The 16405-nt window shown below is 37.2% G+C and overlaps 1 pseudogene; it reads right to left on the bottom strand.

Moving 5' to 3' along the window:
• Positions 1-9353: 9353 nt before the first annotated feature.
• Positions 9354-9452, bottom strand: LOC132315197 (small nucleolar RNA R71; annotated as a pseudogene).
• Positions 9453-16405: the final 6953 nt, after the last annotated feature.

The following is a 16405-nucleotide window of genomic DNA, read 5'->3' as shown; positions in this document are numbered from 1 at the left end:
ACAATCAAGGAATTGAAAACCAAGGTGTTCATGTTGCACCTCAAGTAGCTAATCCACCTCTTATTTTAAGAGACCATTATGTGCCTAATGAGTATAATGTGATGAGCACTGAAAAGTGCACATTTAAACCCGTTAAGCTTAAGCATTCTAGTACCTTTATCTATCTTACTTTGCCGTTTTAGACTTATTACGTGTCATTTATATTTTCAGGCACTAATCCCAAAATTGAGCTAACTCAGCCAAATAAGAGCTTAGTTGAAGCAATCCTGAGATAAACCAAAGGAGGGAGCAAAGTGGAGAAAGAAATGAGCAAAAAGGAATCAAGTTGTGCAGCTGAAAAGTTCGATCGATCCAACTTAGAGTTCGATCGATCGAACATCTATGATCGATCACAGTACTTCTCGATAGATCCAACCTTGGCCTTTGCTGAAATTCCAAGTTCGATCGATCGAACCTTATTTTGTCCTATTCAAATGATTGATCTTATCCACAGCTGTACGCCTACCAACCACTTTTGTCCTTTTCCCCATAAATATCTTCAAAACATCTCAGCCTTGTCCTTATCCGGAGGAGTCAGATCACTTCGATCGATCCAAGATGCAGTTCGATCGATCGAACACATTTTCGATCGATCTAAGTTAAGGTACGATCGATCGAACTTCCTCTAGCGAGAAAAAGTTAAAGTCCAGCTCATTTATTCCGTCCTTCACCCAATCATTGGAGAATATGCCTTGCACGACCACAGCTCATCATGGGGTGTATTTGACCTACCCATATAAGGAATATGATACACTTTTTGAGGAAGAGTCTCTTGTCACACATTAAAAAATCATCTTAGAGGCTATTCTTGGATAGGAGGAAGGAGGGAAGCTAGAGCACCATTGGAGGAGACCTTCACCAACAAGGAGCAGCCATGGAGTTAGCCCTTGAGGGTTGGATCATCACTACCATGAGTGGCTAGACATTCTCTTGGGGCTAGAGTTAGCCCCAAGCATGCTTTCTATACTCTAATCTTGTGTATTATTGAGGGATTAGTGTTGTATGATACATCTTGATATTCATGTATATATAAATCTTGATTATTTCATGGTTTGTATGGTTTAATGCTTCCAATTGACTATTCTATTCTATCCATATGTCTATGTATGCTAGAGTAGGATATTCATGTGCTTATCTCTAGATTTAGTGTTTTTTGATGCATGTCTATGTGTATTGATGCTATAGATCTAGAGATTATCAAGATGATATGCTTAATGAATGCTATTTTGGTTCATTTGATGGTTTATGCCTATTCTTGATGGTCTGTGCCTCTCCCTTAGTCTAGATAGCTTTATTTTCATGCTAGTAGTGTAGATTTAGTGTAGTGGTAGTGTAATGTTAGATGGGAGGACAATCTACTCTTGATATTTGATGTTCCATGCTTGTGAGTCCAAATGGCATATTCCTCTAATATTGTGTTGTATGTGAATTTTGAGCTTAATGAAGGATTAATGACTAGTTATGATATGTTGTATCTTTCACATGTGTTTAGACAATTTATTCCTCTCCCAATAGATATTTTGTACCTCTCACATGATGTTTAGATAATACATGTTTAACTAAGTCATCCTTATGGATTGCTTGGACTATGAGCTTAATGAAAGGTTCAATGACTTGAATTGTTATTTTGTTATCTTCACATGATATTTAGACAATATATTCCTCTACCAATAGATGTATTGTGGCCTCACACATGTTGATTGAGACAATTTGCACTTGTTGAGTCACCCTTACCAATTGAATGTATTTTACACACACAACATTGTTACAACACATTCATTACCCTCAATTGATCACTTGTTAGTGGTATAGAAAAGTATTGCTTGGTGGTGGTCTCTACACCCCAAGACCTCTCTCTCTCTCTTGTTTACTTCATATTATTTTATTTAGTTGAATTCAATTTAGCTTAATCAACCAACCCAACTCTCTTTTGCAATCATTTGGTACGCTAGAGTCGAAGTTGAAATTCCAACACGTATAATCCCTTGGGACGATCCCTACTCACCCTATCTATATTTTATATAGAGAAAGGTAGTAGTGGCTTTCTATAAATGTAAAACTTGGCCACCTCCTAAATTCTCACACAACTCTTTAAGCTTGACTTGGTATCGCGACCCTTGTAAAGAGGCAAACCGGTCAGTGTTTGGCGCCGTTGCCGGGGATTAACGATTTTGTTGGAATTAAACTAGACAATAGTGTTCATTAGATTGCTTCTATTTTTATTTTATTTTCCATTGTATATTCTTTTCTCTTGATTCTCATTATTATTTGTTCAATTAGGTACTTGACTACAAGGAATGCGAACTTTGGAACTTAAAGCAATCATTGGAGCTTAAAAGCTAAATTTGGAGTTGAAGTGCTAAAGGATCGTTGTGAGCAATTCTTGGAACTCTTGTATTTTAATTGTTTCACTTCTTTGTATGCGTGTGATAGCCCTTGTTGAGGCTCATTTTATTGCTAAATTTTTATCCAAGCATAGGCCCTTGTTGAGGCCAATTTTTTCTTGCATTTGGGTTTTATTTGTGAATGGAGGAATTGTTTAATCCAAGTTTGGGGGGGAATTACATCCCTTCACCTTATGCTCCTCCATTACATTTTAATCCTTATGAGATTGAGTCTAATTCATTTCATGCATCATCTTATTATGGACTTGATCACTCATTTAATCCTTCTTATGACTATTGCCCTCCACCACCATTTTATGATGATTCAATTCCACCACCTTCTAAGTACTCACCCGGATTTGAAGAAAAATTGTTAGCTTTACTTGATGTGCATATTTCACACACTTCACTTATTAATTCTCATTCTCAAACTTTAGCCAACTTAGAAGCTCAAGTTGAGCAAATTACAAATACTCTTTCTCGTCAAGAGGAGGAGGAAGAGGCAAATGAAAAAATGGCAAGAACTTCAATGTATATAGATGAGGATGATAAGAGTGAAGAGAATGAAACAAGTGAGCTAATGCCTAGCACTCTATCTTGTATAGAGGAGGAAGTGGCAAGTGAATTAGTGGCTAATCCAATAGAACATAACATGATTAATGAGGACTTTCCTTGTTTTGATTATAATTTTATCTCGGAGATGGCTACTCTAGAGAGTGAGGAGATGTTAACCACACTTGAGGTAGGAGAGAAGGAGGAGGAACTTGTTGAAGAGGGTCTTCCTTCTATTATCTCTAATGACCCTCTTGAGGAGTGTCTTTTGGAAATATATAAAAATTGTGGTTTTGACTTTAAAAGCTCTAAAAATGAAATAAACTCTCTAATGGACTCCTTAGCTTACTTAGAAGGTGAGGAAATGGTAATTTATGAGGAGGAGAAGAGGGATGAAGAGAGGGTGTTTCTTATTAATCCAAATGAGTCTTTGAAAGACAATGCCTCACCAATTATCAATATGGATGATCATTTGAATGTGTTTTAAGAACACAACAAAGAGGCAAGCCTAACCATGATTGATTGTGTGTTCAAGACCGTGGATGAAAGGAACAATATCATCTCTTTTATTTCTTTTCAAGTCATTCTTTTGGAGGATGATTTCATTGTCATAAGTGGGACGTTAAATGAGAAAAGTGAAAAGATGATCAATAAGGATGTTTCATATCCAGCTTTTGATTCATTTGATTAGTGCGTTGACCTAACGTCTTGCTAGAGACATTAAACACTAGTATTCGTAGAGTTTCACAACTCTATTCCTCCCTCATTTCTTTTTATTTTTCATTCTTGTGTACATTCTTCCATCTATTTTTCAAATTTTCATTCTTGTTACTATCATTGGGGCTTAGCATAGGATTTTCTGCACTTTCAGTTCAAAATTAGGCATTTGGTGCCAGTTCGATCGATCACAAGATCACCTTCGATCTATCGAATTGTTCTTCGATCAATCCAACTATGGATTCGATCGATCGAACTCCACTTGAGTCCCAACACTTAGAAAAAATTTTGAGCTTTCATCAATTTTGAAAATGCATGCTCTCGGGATCTTCAAATTTTCAAAAGTTCGATCGATCGTAAACCATTTCGATCGATCGAACTACCTTTCAATCGATCCAACATGTGGTTTGATCAATCATGAGCTTCAACACTTAGAAAAATTTTGGACATGTTTCAATTCTGAAAATGCATGCTCTCGGGATCTCCAAAATTTTACATGTTCGATCGATCGAATTTCATCTCGGATCGATCACAGCTATGTTCGATCGATCGAACTTCATCTTCGATCGATCACAACTTTACCCCTTTGACCTTTTCACTTTTTGTGATCGAACTTCAACTTCGATCGATCACAACTTTACCCCTTTAACCCTTTCACTTTTTGTCTTTTTCCTATTTCTATTTTTATTTTATTTTATTTTTTTTATTATTTTATTTTATTTCATTTAGTTACCTCTCTCTCTTGACTAAAAAAAAAAAAAAAAAGAAGTTTTTGAAAATTTGTTAAAAACACAAAAATATTTTTGTTAATTTTATTTTATTTTCAAAAATTCCAAAAAGATTTTTATTTTATTTTCATTTTTACTTTTATTTCCAAGCTTTATTTTTATTTTTATTTCAAATATTTAAAATTAAAAAAAAAAAAAATCAAATCCCAAAAACATTTTTCTTTTATTTTATTTTATTTCCTTTTATCTTATTTCCAAAAATCCAAAAATATTTTGTTTAACTTTAATTTTTAATTCTTCTAACTTATCAAAAAAAAAAAAAAAAATCTTTGCATTCCTTATTTTCTTACATTTTTATTTACTTGCCTTTTTATTTTTATTTGTGTACATATTTGTTTTGTCTAAAAAATAAAAAATAAAAAAATGAGACGATTTTTCAAAGAAGCATTCCGTCTTGCTAGAGACGTTAAACTTAGCACCCATTTTGCATATTTTTTACATTTTTCATTTTTCTTTGCATGTTTTCACATATATATTAAAAAAAAAAAAAAATGAAAAACAAAAAGTAAGAAAATTTTGTATATACTTGCATTCTACATATTCTTTCCATTTTTTTTGCATTGTACATGTTCCTTTTCATTTCTTGCATTACACATATTGTTTTTCATTTCTTACATTGAACATATTCTTTCATTACATTTTGCCTTATTTAATTTTCTTTTTATATTTTGTTCATGCATTTTATTCTTTGTTTTTCTTGCATTTTGTATATACTTGCTTTCATTAAATGAAAAATATAAAAAGATTCATCATTGTGCCCTTATGTGTAGTCATGCATACTTTATGCTTTAGTTAGGGCTTGATGTTATATCTCTCTTGCATCATGTGTTACATTGCCTTAAAATGCTTGATTTAATTATTCTTATCCTATTTGATATTTGATGTGAGTTTGCTAACGTAGTTATTCAAGTAGGTTGTTGTTTCCAAGTTTGGGGGAGACGTCTTTCGAATTGGATCATGACCGGGCTTCATGTCTACACCACCACGGTATACTCTTTCCACTTTTTTTTTCCATTGTTCTCATTGCACATTGAGGACAATGTGCGGTTTAAGTTTGGGGGTAAGGTGTCTTGTTGCATTCTACTTAAGATTTGAGCTTTAAATGCATGATTGAGATTTGAGATTGATGTTAGCTATAATTTTGATCTTTTGAGGACTATATTGCTTAAAATTTAAAAATTGCTTAACTTGAGAGTCCAATACTCCTTGTATGCCTTGAGGATGCCATTTGGGAGTAAATTTTTCAAAAGATTGATATCTTGCTTGCATTTGTGGTCCACATCATCCTGAATTTGTGATTGTTTTGAGATTCATTCTAGGATTCTACACTAGCACTGATGCACACTAGCATTCATTTGTGGGGTACATGCTTTGTTGATTATTGAATTGGTTATATCCCAATTGGGCTAGTAGTGCATTGAAAGCTTTCATTCTTGATAAAGGTGGATAACAACCCATTTTCATTGAGTAGCCGGGATTCTTGCCTCATTAAGCAGTGAACTTCTCGCGCCGAAAGGTGGAGGGCCCAAACTCTAGGTTAATAATTGATTATTTCAAAAATAAAAAAAATAAAAATAATAAAAAAAAAAAAGAAGAAGAAGAAGAAGAAGTTGGAAAAAGCAATAAAAGTGAGGACTTCTCCCAAAAGGTGAGAAGTGGGAAATGATTAGATGGTTGTTGTCTTGATTTGTAGCCTAGTTGATTTGAGTTTGTAAGTCCGTTGGGGTGTCTTAACACCTAATGCCCTAAAGCCATCTGGTTTGGGAGTCATTGACCTAAGCTCGCTACATGAATCTTCTAGAAAGCTTAAGAGATCAACACATTGCACAATATTTCCATCTTTGATCCTCAATAAAAAATAAAAAAAATAAAAAAAAAGGAGTGAAAAGAATAAGCGCACCTAGAACAATAAAACTTTAATAAAAGGTCCACTCTCTTATCTTGATGATCGGTACTAGATTTGTGTGCTAGTTTGAGGGTAAGGATGTGATTACTTCTCTAGTTGGCTAAGATAGCAACACACTTGATGCCGGACCTCTCACATGGATTCTAGACTTGTTTCGATTTTCATGATCATTTTCTTGATATGTGGAGGACCATACTTGCTTGCTTGATATTGAAATTTTGGGAGATTGCTTAGAAACGGTTGAAAAATTACATACTTGAGTTAGTTTTCTCCCAATGCTTGTTTGCAATATTGGTGCCTCTTTTGAAAGAATGAGCTTAATGTTTGTGGGTACCATTTCTGGAAACCCTCACGAGACTTTACTCGTCCACTAAGGGTAACCTAGGGGTTTAAAAGGCTTGTTGCATGTGCTAAATGCAACCGTGTTCCCTACGAAAATGGTGTTATCATTTTACTTGCTTTCCAGTTTATACTTGTATAGTTATTTATTTCATTCCTTTACTTCTTAGTTCATTGCTAGGGACTAGCAATATTTAAGTTTGGGGGTGTGATGAGTACTGAAAAGTACGCATTTAAACCCGTTAAGCTTAAGCATTCTAGTACCTTTATCTATCTTACTTTACCGTTTTAGACTTATTACGTGTTATTTATATTTTCAGGCACTAATCCCAAAATTGAGCTAACTCAGCCAAATAAGAGCTTAATTGAAGCAATCCTGAGATAAACCAAAGGAGGGAGCAAAGTGGAGAAAGAAATGAGCAAAAAGGAATCAAGTTGTGCAGCTGAAAAGTTCGATCGATCCAACTTAGAGTTCGATCGATCGAACATCTATGATCGATCACAGTACTTCTCGATAGATCCAACCTTGGCCTTTGCTGAAATTCCAAGTTCAATCGATCGAACATCACCTTCGATCGATCGAACCCTATTTTGTCCTATTCAAATGATTGATCTTATCCACAGCTGTACGCCTACCAACCACTTTTGTCCTTTTCCCCATAAATATCTCAGCCTTGTCCTTATCCGGAGGAGTCAGACCACTTCGATCGATCCAAGATGCAGTTCGATCGATCGAACACATTTTCGATCGATCCAAGTTAAAGTTCGATCGATCAAACTTCCTCCAGCGAGAAAAAGTTAAAGTCCAGCTCATTTATTCCGTCCTTCACCCAATCATTGGAGAATATGCCTTGCACGACCACAGCTCATCATGGGGTGTATTTGACCTACCTATATAAGGAATATGATACACTTTTTGAGGGAGAGTCGCTTGTCACACATTAAAAAATCATCTTAGAGGCTATTCTTGGAGAGGAGGAAGGAGGGAAGCTAGAGCACCATTGGAGGAGACTTTCACCAACAAGGAGCAGCCATGGAGTTAGCCCTTGAGGGTTGGATCATCACTACCATGAGTGGCTAGACATCCTCTTGGGGCTAGAGTTAGCCCCAAGCATGTTTTCTATACTCTAATCTTGTGTATTATTGAGGGATTAGTGTTGTATGATACATCTTGATATTCATGTATATATAAATCTTGATTATTTCATGGTTTGTATGGTTTAATGCTTCCAATTGACTATTCTATTCTATCCATATGTCTATGTATGCTAGAGTAGGATATTCATGTGCTTATCTCTAGATTTAGTGTTTTTTGATGCATGTCTATATGTATTGATGCTATAGATCTAGAGATTATTAAAATGATATGCTTAATGAATGCTATTTTGGTTCATTTGATGGTTTATGCCTATTCTTGATGGTTTGTGCCTCTCCCTTAGTCTAGATAGCTTTATTTTCATGCTAGTAGTGTAGATTTAGTGTAGTGGTAGTGTAATGTTAGATGGGAGGACAATCTACTCTTGATGTTTGATGTTCCATGCTTGTGAGTCCAAATAGCATATTCCTCTAATATTGTGTTGTATGTGAATTTTGAGCTTAATGAAGGATTAATGACTAGTTATGATATGTTGTATCTTTCACATGTGTTTAGACAATTTATTCCTCTCCCAATATATATTTTGTACCTCTCACATGATGTTTAGATAATACATGTTTAACTAAGTCATCCTTATGGATTGCTTGGACTATGAGCTTAATGAAAGGTTCAATGACTTGAATTGTTATTTTGTTATCTTCACATGATGTTTAGACAATATATTCCTCTACCAATAGATGTATTGTGGCCTCACACATGTTGATTGAGACAATTTGCACTTGTTAAGTCACCCTTACCAATTGAATGTCTTTTACACAAACAACATTGTTGCAACACATTCATTACCCTCAATTGATCACTTGTTAGTGGTATAAAAAAGTATTGCTTGGTGGTGATCTCTACACCCCAAGACCTCTCTCTCTCTCTTGTTTACTTCATATTATTTTATTTAGTTGAATTCAATTTAGCTTAATCAACCAACCCAACTCTCTTTTGCAATCATTTGGTACGCTAGAGTCGAAGTTGAAATTCCAACACGTATAATCCCTTGGGACGATCCCTACTCACCCTATCTATATTTTATATAGAGAAAGGTAGTAGTGGCTTTCTATAATTGTAAAACTTGGCCACCTCCTAAATTCTCACACAACTCTTCAAGCTTGACTTGGTATCACGACCCTTGTAAAGAGGCAAACCGGTCATAATTCACCTACATGCATCCAATTGCCTCCATTTAGAGCACATCATTATGAAATTAAGTCACAAACCATTCAAATGCTTCCTAACTATCATGAACTTCCAAGTGAAGAACCTTACAAGCATTTGGATGAGTTTCTTGAAATATGTTCCACCGTAAAATATACAGACATGCCGGAAGAGGTTTTAAGACTCAAACTTTTTCCATTCACCTTAAAAGATAAAGCAAAGTATTAGTTTAAAAATCTTAGGCCTTTTTCAATCACTTCTTGGGCAGAAATGCAACAAGAGTTCTTAAAGAAGTACTATCCAGTTTCTCAGACCAATGCTATGAGAACCTCAATTCGAGAATTTTCACATGGGGATGGAGAAACGTTTCATGAAGCATGGGAACGCTTCAATGAATTGCTTAGGAAGTGTCCACATCATGACATGCCCAAATGGCAATTAGTTCAATACTTCTTTGAGAGCTTATCGGACAACTATAAGGGTATGGTTGATGTTTCCATGGGTGGCTCATACATTGATAGGCATGAGGATGACGTGTAGCATCTCTATGAGAGCATGAGTGAAAATTCTTTGCATAGAACACTATTATCCAAGAATTGTAGAAATTCACAAGGTAGAAAGAGTGTTAGCTTACATCAAGTCGACCATTCAAATGAAATAGCCGCCGAAATAAAGTCTTTATCTCAAAGGTTTGATCAATTTTTGATTAACCAAAACTTGGCGAACCAAGTATCTTCCTTCCCTAACCATTCTCATCGTGCATCAAATGAAACATGTATGACTTGTTCTAGTGTTCTTCATTCTACTTCTCATTGTCCTCACAGACAAGTGCAAAGTGAACCTAATGAACAAGTCAATGCGGCTTTTGTGAACCAAGAGAACAATCCTTATGATACTCATTATAATCAAAGTTGGAGGAATCATCCGAATTTCTCTTGGAAAAACCAAGGAAAGGGCTCAAACCCTTCCCAAGGCAGTTTTCAAGGGAAGTACATTCCACCTCTACTTCAAAACCAAGGATCCCAAGGTTATAGACCTTATCAATCACAAGGGAATCAATTTGCTAATTCTCATTTTCCTAACCAATCTTATTCCCAAGGTAATACTAGAAGTCCCGCATTTGAAGAGAAAGTTTTGAATGCTTTGGGCACTTTAGAGGCTAATACTCAATTGCTTCATTCTCACTCTCAATCTATTGTGAAGCTAGAAACCCAAGTAGGGCAAATAGCAAGCACTCTCAATGCAAGAGAGAAGGGAAAGATGCCTATAAATGCCCCACCTAAGCAACAATGTGTTGTGGAAACCCATTCCTCATCGGAAGACCACACCATCGAACATGTTAATGCGGTGACTACCTTACGGAGTGATAGGATTGTGGACAATCAAGTTAGAATGTCCAATAAAGAGAGTGAACCGGTGCAACCTCAAGCTGTCACCCGTCCTGTTTCACATCCCATTCCTCCTTCATTGCATATACATGATCTTATAAATGAGAAAGTCTTGAAAGATGTGTTTGAAAAAGAGATTTTGAAAAAAAAATATTGAAAAAGTTTTGTTGAAAAATGATTTGAAAACTTCTTGTGTTGAAGAGAGTTCAAAAGAAAATTTTGAAAAAGTGTTTGAACAAAAGGTTCCATTTCCGGATGCCTTAAAATGATCTATTTCAAAAGACAAGCAAAAGGCAAAAATAAATGAAATCATGGAAATGTTTAGGCAAGTGAAAATTAATCTTCTACTATTGGATGCAATCAAGCAAATTCCGGCTTATGTCAAATTCTTGAAAGACTTGTGCACCCAAAAGTGGAAGACCAAGAGCCAAATACCAAGAAAAGTGGTTTTGACCGAGCAAATAAGCTCAATTTTCCAACATAACACTCTTCCAAAGTTTAAGGACCCCGGTTCACCCACTACATCATGCATTATTAGTGATCATATCATTAATCGAGCACTTCTTGACTTAGGAGGAAGTGTTAACCTTCTTCCATATTCGGTTTATGTCAAATTGGGCCTAGGTGAATTAAAACCGACGTCGGTAGTTTTGCAACTTGCCGATCGATCCATTAAGAAGCCTAGGGGTATAATTGAGGATGTTTTGATAAAGATTGATAAATTCTTCTTTCCCACTGATTTCGTTGTCATAGACACGGAACCGGTTCCCAATCCTAAGAGCCAAATTCCCGTTATCCTTGGTCGTCCTTTCTTGGCAACCGCTAATGCCAACATCAATTGTAGAATGGGGATAATGAAGATCCCATTTGGTTACATAAAGGTGAAGTTGAATATCTTTAATCCCACACCCAATTCATTTGACAAATATGAAGGAGAAGTTAATGTTGTAGATGAATGTCATGATTTTCAATGTCAACGAAATGAGCTTTTGTGTAAAACCAAAACTTCTAAAGGATCATTTTCAACCTTGCATTCTAAAAGTCTTGTTTCAAACTCTTGCTTTGAAAGGGCATGGAAGCCCAAAGGTTGTGATTGAATAGACAAGGGACCAAAGATTTCCTTTGAGCTTAATCCAACAAGTTCTTCAAAGAACTATTTGTTGGGAGGAGTTCAAAGAATCTATCACCCCAACAAGGAGGGGATACATTATAAGATCTTTGATCCGGGCTAAAAGAGCCCAATGTCTTGCTAGAGATGTTAAAGACTAGCAAAAGCATTCGTAGGGTGTCAAAACCCTATTCCTCTCCCATTTCTATCTTTCATTTCATTTCTTGCGAAGTTTAGATACTTGTTTTTGGTTCATATGCATTTCAAGGAACTTTGGTGAGGATTGCATAAGCTTTCATGACATTATTGAGCATTCTGCATAGTTTGATCAATCTCAAACTTAAGTTCGATCGATCGAACTTCTCTCTGCATCCAACACTTAGAAAATTTTTCGACCTGCAGAAACCTGCATCCAAATCACCTCTCTGTCCCATCGTTTGAACTAACTCTTAGATCGATCAAGAGGTCTTCGATCGATCCAACTTCCAAGTTCGATCGATCTCATGACTCGACACTTAGAAAAATTTTGAGCCTGCATCAACCTGCATATTTCACCTCTCTATCTGATCGATCAAGAAGTTCTTCGATCGATCCAACTTCTAAGTTCGATCGATCTCGTGTTCCAACACTTAGCCAATTTTTTGAGCCAAAAACCTGCACATTTTTGCTCTCTGTCTGATCGATCGAACTCTTGTTTCGATCGATCTCAGTCTTCATTTCATTATTGTGACTTTATTTTGACTTTTCAAATTTTCAAAAATCCAAAAATATTTTCATTTTTATTTTATTTTCGTTCTATTTTATTTTCATTTTATTTTATTTTATTTTTCAAAAAAAAAAAACCAAAAATATTTTATTTTATTTTCCAATTTTTAATTTTAATCCCAATTTTTAATTTTCATTTTGTAATTTTTAAAAATTTCAAAAGTCCAAAAATACTTTGAAGAAAGTTCATCAAAGTTCGATCGATCACAGTTGAGTTCGATCGATCGAACTCAACTGTGATCGATCGAACTTTGATGAATCGAACTCTGTCGAGAATATTTTTAAAAATAGAATCGATGGTTCTCAAGATCGATCATTTAGATCGATCTCACCCTCTCTCAAACCCTAGCCCCTCTCGTCGCCGTCACTGTGCACCATCATCTTCCCCTTCTTCGGCAAGCCCTCCGGTGTCATCAAGCTTCCCGAATCACTCTCTCTCATCTCAGTTTCATCTCTCCCTCTTCATCTCCAATTTTCTCTTCGGTTGAGGTAAGAACCGAGATCTACTTTAAATTGATTTGATTTAATGCATACATGTTCTATATATTTGATTTAGGATGCTTAGATGATTAAATCCACCATTTTTTAAGCTTTGAAGCACTGTATTTCCATATATATATATGTGTGTTGCTTCGGGTATATACTTTGCATATTTTCGGATTTTGATCTCATTTTGGGAGTTTGGGCCTTGATCAGTGATGGGGATTTGTTGATTTGATGTGTTGTTGGGCCCACAAACACGTTCGTGTGGGCCCCATGCTTCTAAAGTCACAGATCTGTGACCTTTGAGTTTTCAACGTCGCACAGTTCGATCGATCGAACTAGTATCTCCGATCGATCTTGAGAGATCGATCGATCGAAGTAGTGAGATCGATGTCACTTACTTTCGATCGATCCAACTTTTGTGATCGATCTAACTTCTTTTTATGATCAATCAAACTTCACAGATCTCACACACACACTTCATTCATCATATCTTATGTTCATGCTATCATATATATGCCCAATGCCTGTGATATTCCACATTGGATGCATTTCATACTTACATTGTTTAGTATGTTTCATATTCTACCACTTGCATAGATTCATATCATATTTGTTTTGTCTATTTTACTTGACATACATGATTCTATTTCATGCTTTAAAATTTCTTATTCTGGTACTAACTCCCATTGCAAGTTTTTCTTTTTCTTTTTACAGGCCATGGTTAAGAGGAAAACCGTTGCCAATAGGTAATACGGGCCCACCCGACATATGAGGCCACGGACAGAGGAACCAGCAGAGCCCTCTTATGCACAGCGGGAGCCAGCACAAGCTACCCCACCTTAGTTACCATCTCATGAGCCTAAGGATGACCACATACCATCCACCTCTGTGGCTTATCCTGCTTTCACTCCATCACCATTTCCACCGCGGACTGGAGCTAAGCATCCACATATACCCGCTCAGCCTGCTCAGCCAGCTCATCTGGGGCGTGATAGGCCCACGCCTCGATATGCACGCATGACGCTCGACCATAAGTCAGAGTTCGACACGGCCTTCTTCTCTCAATCGGTGCTTACCCGATCCGCCTACCATGATATTATTCAGAGGGGCCTAGCGGCTATTCTTGCCCTGGTCACAGAGCCGGTCTACCCACGGCTGGTTTGGTTGTTCTACCAGAACCTCCAACCATCGCCGCGTACCACAGCCGAGATGGTCACTTCTGTCGATGGCCATCCGATCACCATCACAGTGGAGTCTTTAGCCCGCTCTTGCCGCTGTCCACACAGATGTCCTCCAGAGCTTTTGGACACATATCCGAGGCTATTCAGGCCTTCATATGCCGACATGGAAGTTTTCCTCACAGGTCACCATGCCAGTGGCGAGACCTTCGCCACTCGGACATTCCTTCCCGACGACCTATGGTTTACTGATTCCGTTCTCTATTGGAATATATACATGGCGGGGCACAAGATTCAGAGGAGGGGTGATTATCTGACAGCCCTTTACACTTTCTACACCAAGCACTAGGTGTCCATTCTCGCGTTCATCTAGAGCGTGATGAGGAAGCTGTATGACGAGTACATCAGCAAGGAGACGCCCGGATGGGCTAAGTCTCTTCCTTTCAGCTACCTCATCACCTAGATCCTCATCGATCAGCGCTACCCCATCCATCCTCGGGAGCACCTTGAGAGAGGTTCTTGTCACTTCCTCAGGAAGGACTGGAACAAGAGCTACCGCTCCATTATTACCAGGCTGCAGGACCACGCGGTACTGACTACAGCAGAGTTAGAGCTAGATGAGGCACAGGCATAGGCCCAGGCAGAGGCACCGGCACCGGCACCGGCAAAGGCAGCAACAGCACATCCCGTAGCGGACGACGCACTAGTCGATCCAGTTGCCGAGCATTTAGACATAGACTTAGAGCGCCCTGTAGACGACGCAGAGCAGGACTCTCCGGCCAGGTCACCTATTCATGAGCAAACTCGGGAGCTTTCTTCTGATTCATCTATGTCTGAGACTCTAGATATGACCCTCGGCTTTGGAGTACGTCTACAGACGCTTGAGGATACTGTTGTTGCCATCCGAGCCGATCTCACAGCCCACAGAGCTGATTTTGCTGCCTTCCGCACGGATGTCGAGACCATGTTTAGAGATCTATCTAGAGACATCCGCGGAGCCAGACCTGCCCGTCCTACCTCATCCTCCTGAGCTCCCAGTCCTTTCTATCTTATGATCCCTCTCTCCTTTTGATACTTTATTATTATCACTGTACATTATTATTTTTACAGCCGGTCTGTCGGCTTTGATATTTTTGTTGTACCTGCACTTTACCTGTTTTATATATATCTATTTTTGCTATGGATGTCATATGATTATATTCTCATATCTGTATGAGGTACATCACAGTGACTTCAGTGAGAGAGTGCTACCCAATTTTCAGGAACACCCTTACACCTCTCTCATTTCTTTATCTGTTTATCCTATTTACACTTGAATGACCACTGTGCACTGATTATCTCATTTTGTTATCTGATGAGTTTATCTAAGTGCCAATTTTCAGTACCACAGTTCATCCCAAGTTTAGGGGGGTCATACCACCCACTTCGGATACTTCAGTCCCGATCATTCTTGCTTAGTTGCACTGGTATACTCTTTCATTTGTTCTCTTTGCACATTGAGGACATTGTGCAATTTAAGTTTGGGGGACTGGTGCTTTACAGTGTTAATTTTAAATTCAAATTTTGAGCATGACTTGTGTATTTAAGGGATATTTCTATGATTGGTCCATATCTAGCTATGATTTTGATCTTTTGAGGGCTATATCACTTAAAATTTAAAAATTGCTTAACTTGAGAGTTCAATACTCCTTGAATGCCTTAGGGATGCCATTTAAGAGTAAATTTTTCGAAAAATTGATATCATGCTTGCACTTGTGGTCCACATCATCTTGATTTTGTGATTGTTTTAAGATTCACTCTAGGATTCTACACTAGCACAGGCGCACACTAACATTCATTTGTGGGGTACATGCTTTGTTGATTATTGAATTGGTTATATCCCAATTGAGCTAGTAGTGCATTGAAAGATTTCATTCTTGATGAAGGTGGATAACAACCCCTTTTCACTAAGTAGTCGGGATTCTAGCCTTATCACACACTGAATTTCTCGCGTTGAAAGGTGGAGGGCCCAAACTCTTGGTTAATAATTGAATTCCAAAAAAAAAAAAAACAAAAGCAATAAAAAGTGAGGACTTCTCCCAAAAGGTGTGAAGTGGAAAATGATTAGATGGTTGTTATCTTGATTTGTAACCTAGTTGATTTGAGCTTGTAAGTCCGTAGGGGTATTTGAATGCCTAATGCCCTAAAGCCGTCTAGTTTGGGAGTCATTGACCTAACGCTCGATCTCATGAATCACTAGAAAACTTAATAGATCAACACATTGCACCATACTTCCATCTTTGATCCTCAATATATATATAAAAAAATAATAATAAAAATAAAAAATAAAGAGTGAAAAAAATAAGCGCACCTAGAACAATAAGCTTTAATAAAAGGTTCACTTTTTGTCTTGATGATCGGTACTAGATTTGTGTGCTAATTTGAGGATGAGGGTGTGATTAATTCTTTAATTG

Source organism: Cornus florida, unplaced genomic scaffold (genome assembly GCF_030987335.1).
Source record: "Cornus florida cultivar Cherokee Brave unplaced genomic scaffold, ASM3098733v1 CherokeeBrave_3.0.0_Hap2_Chr06, whole genome shotgun sequence".
Lineage (NCBI taxonomy): Eukaryota > Viridiplantae > Streptophyta > Magnoliopsida > Cornales > Cornaceae > Cornus > Cornus florida.
The sequence above is the reverse complement of the archived record's forward strand: the minus strand, read 5'-3'. Positions and strand labels throughout refer to the sequence as shown.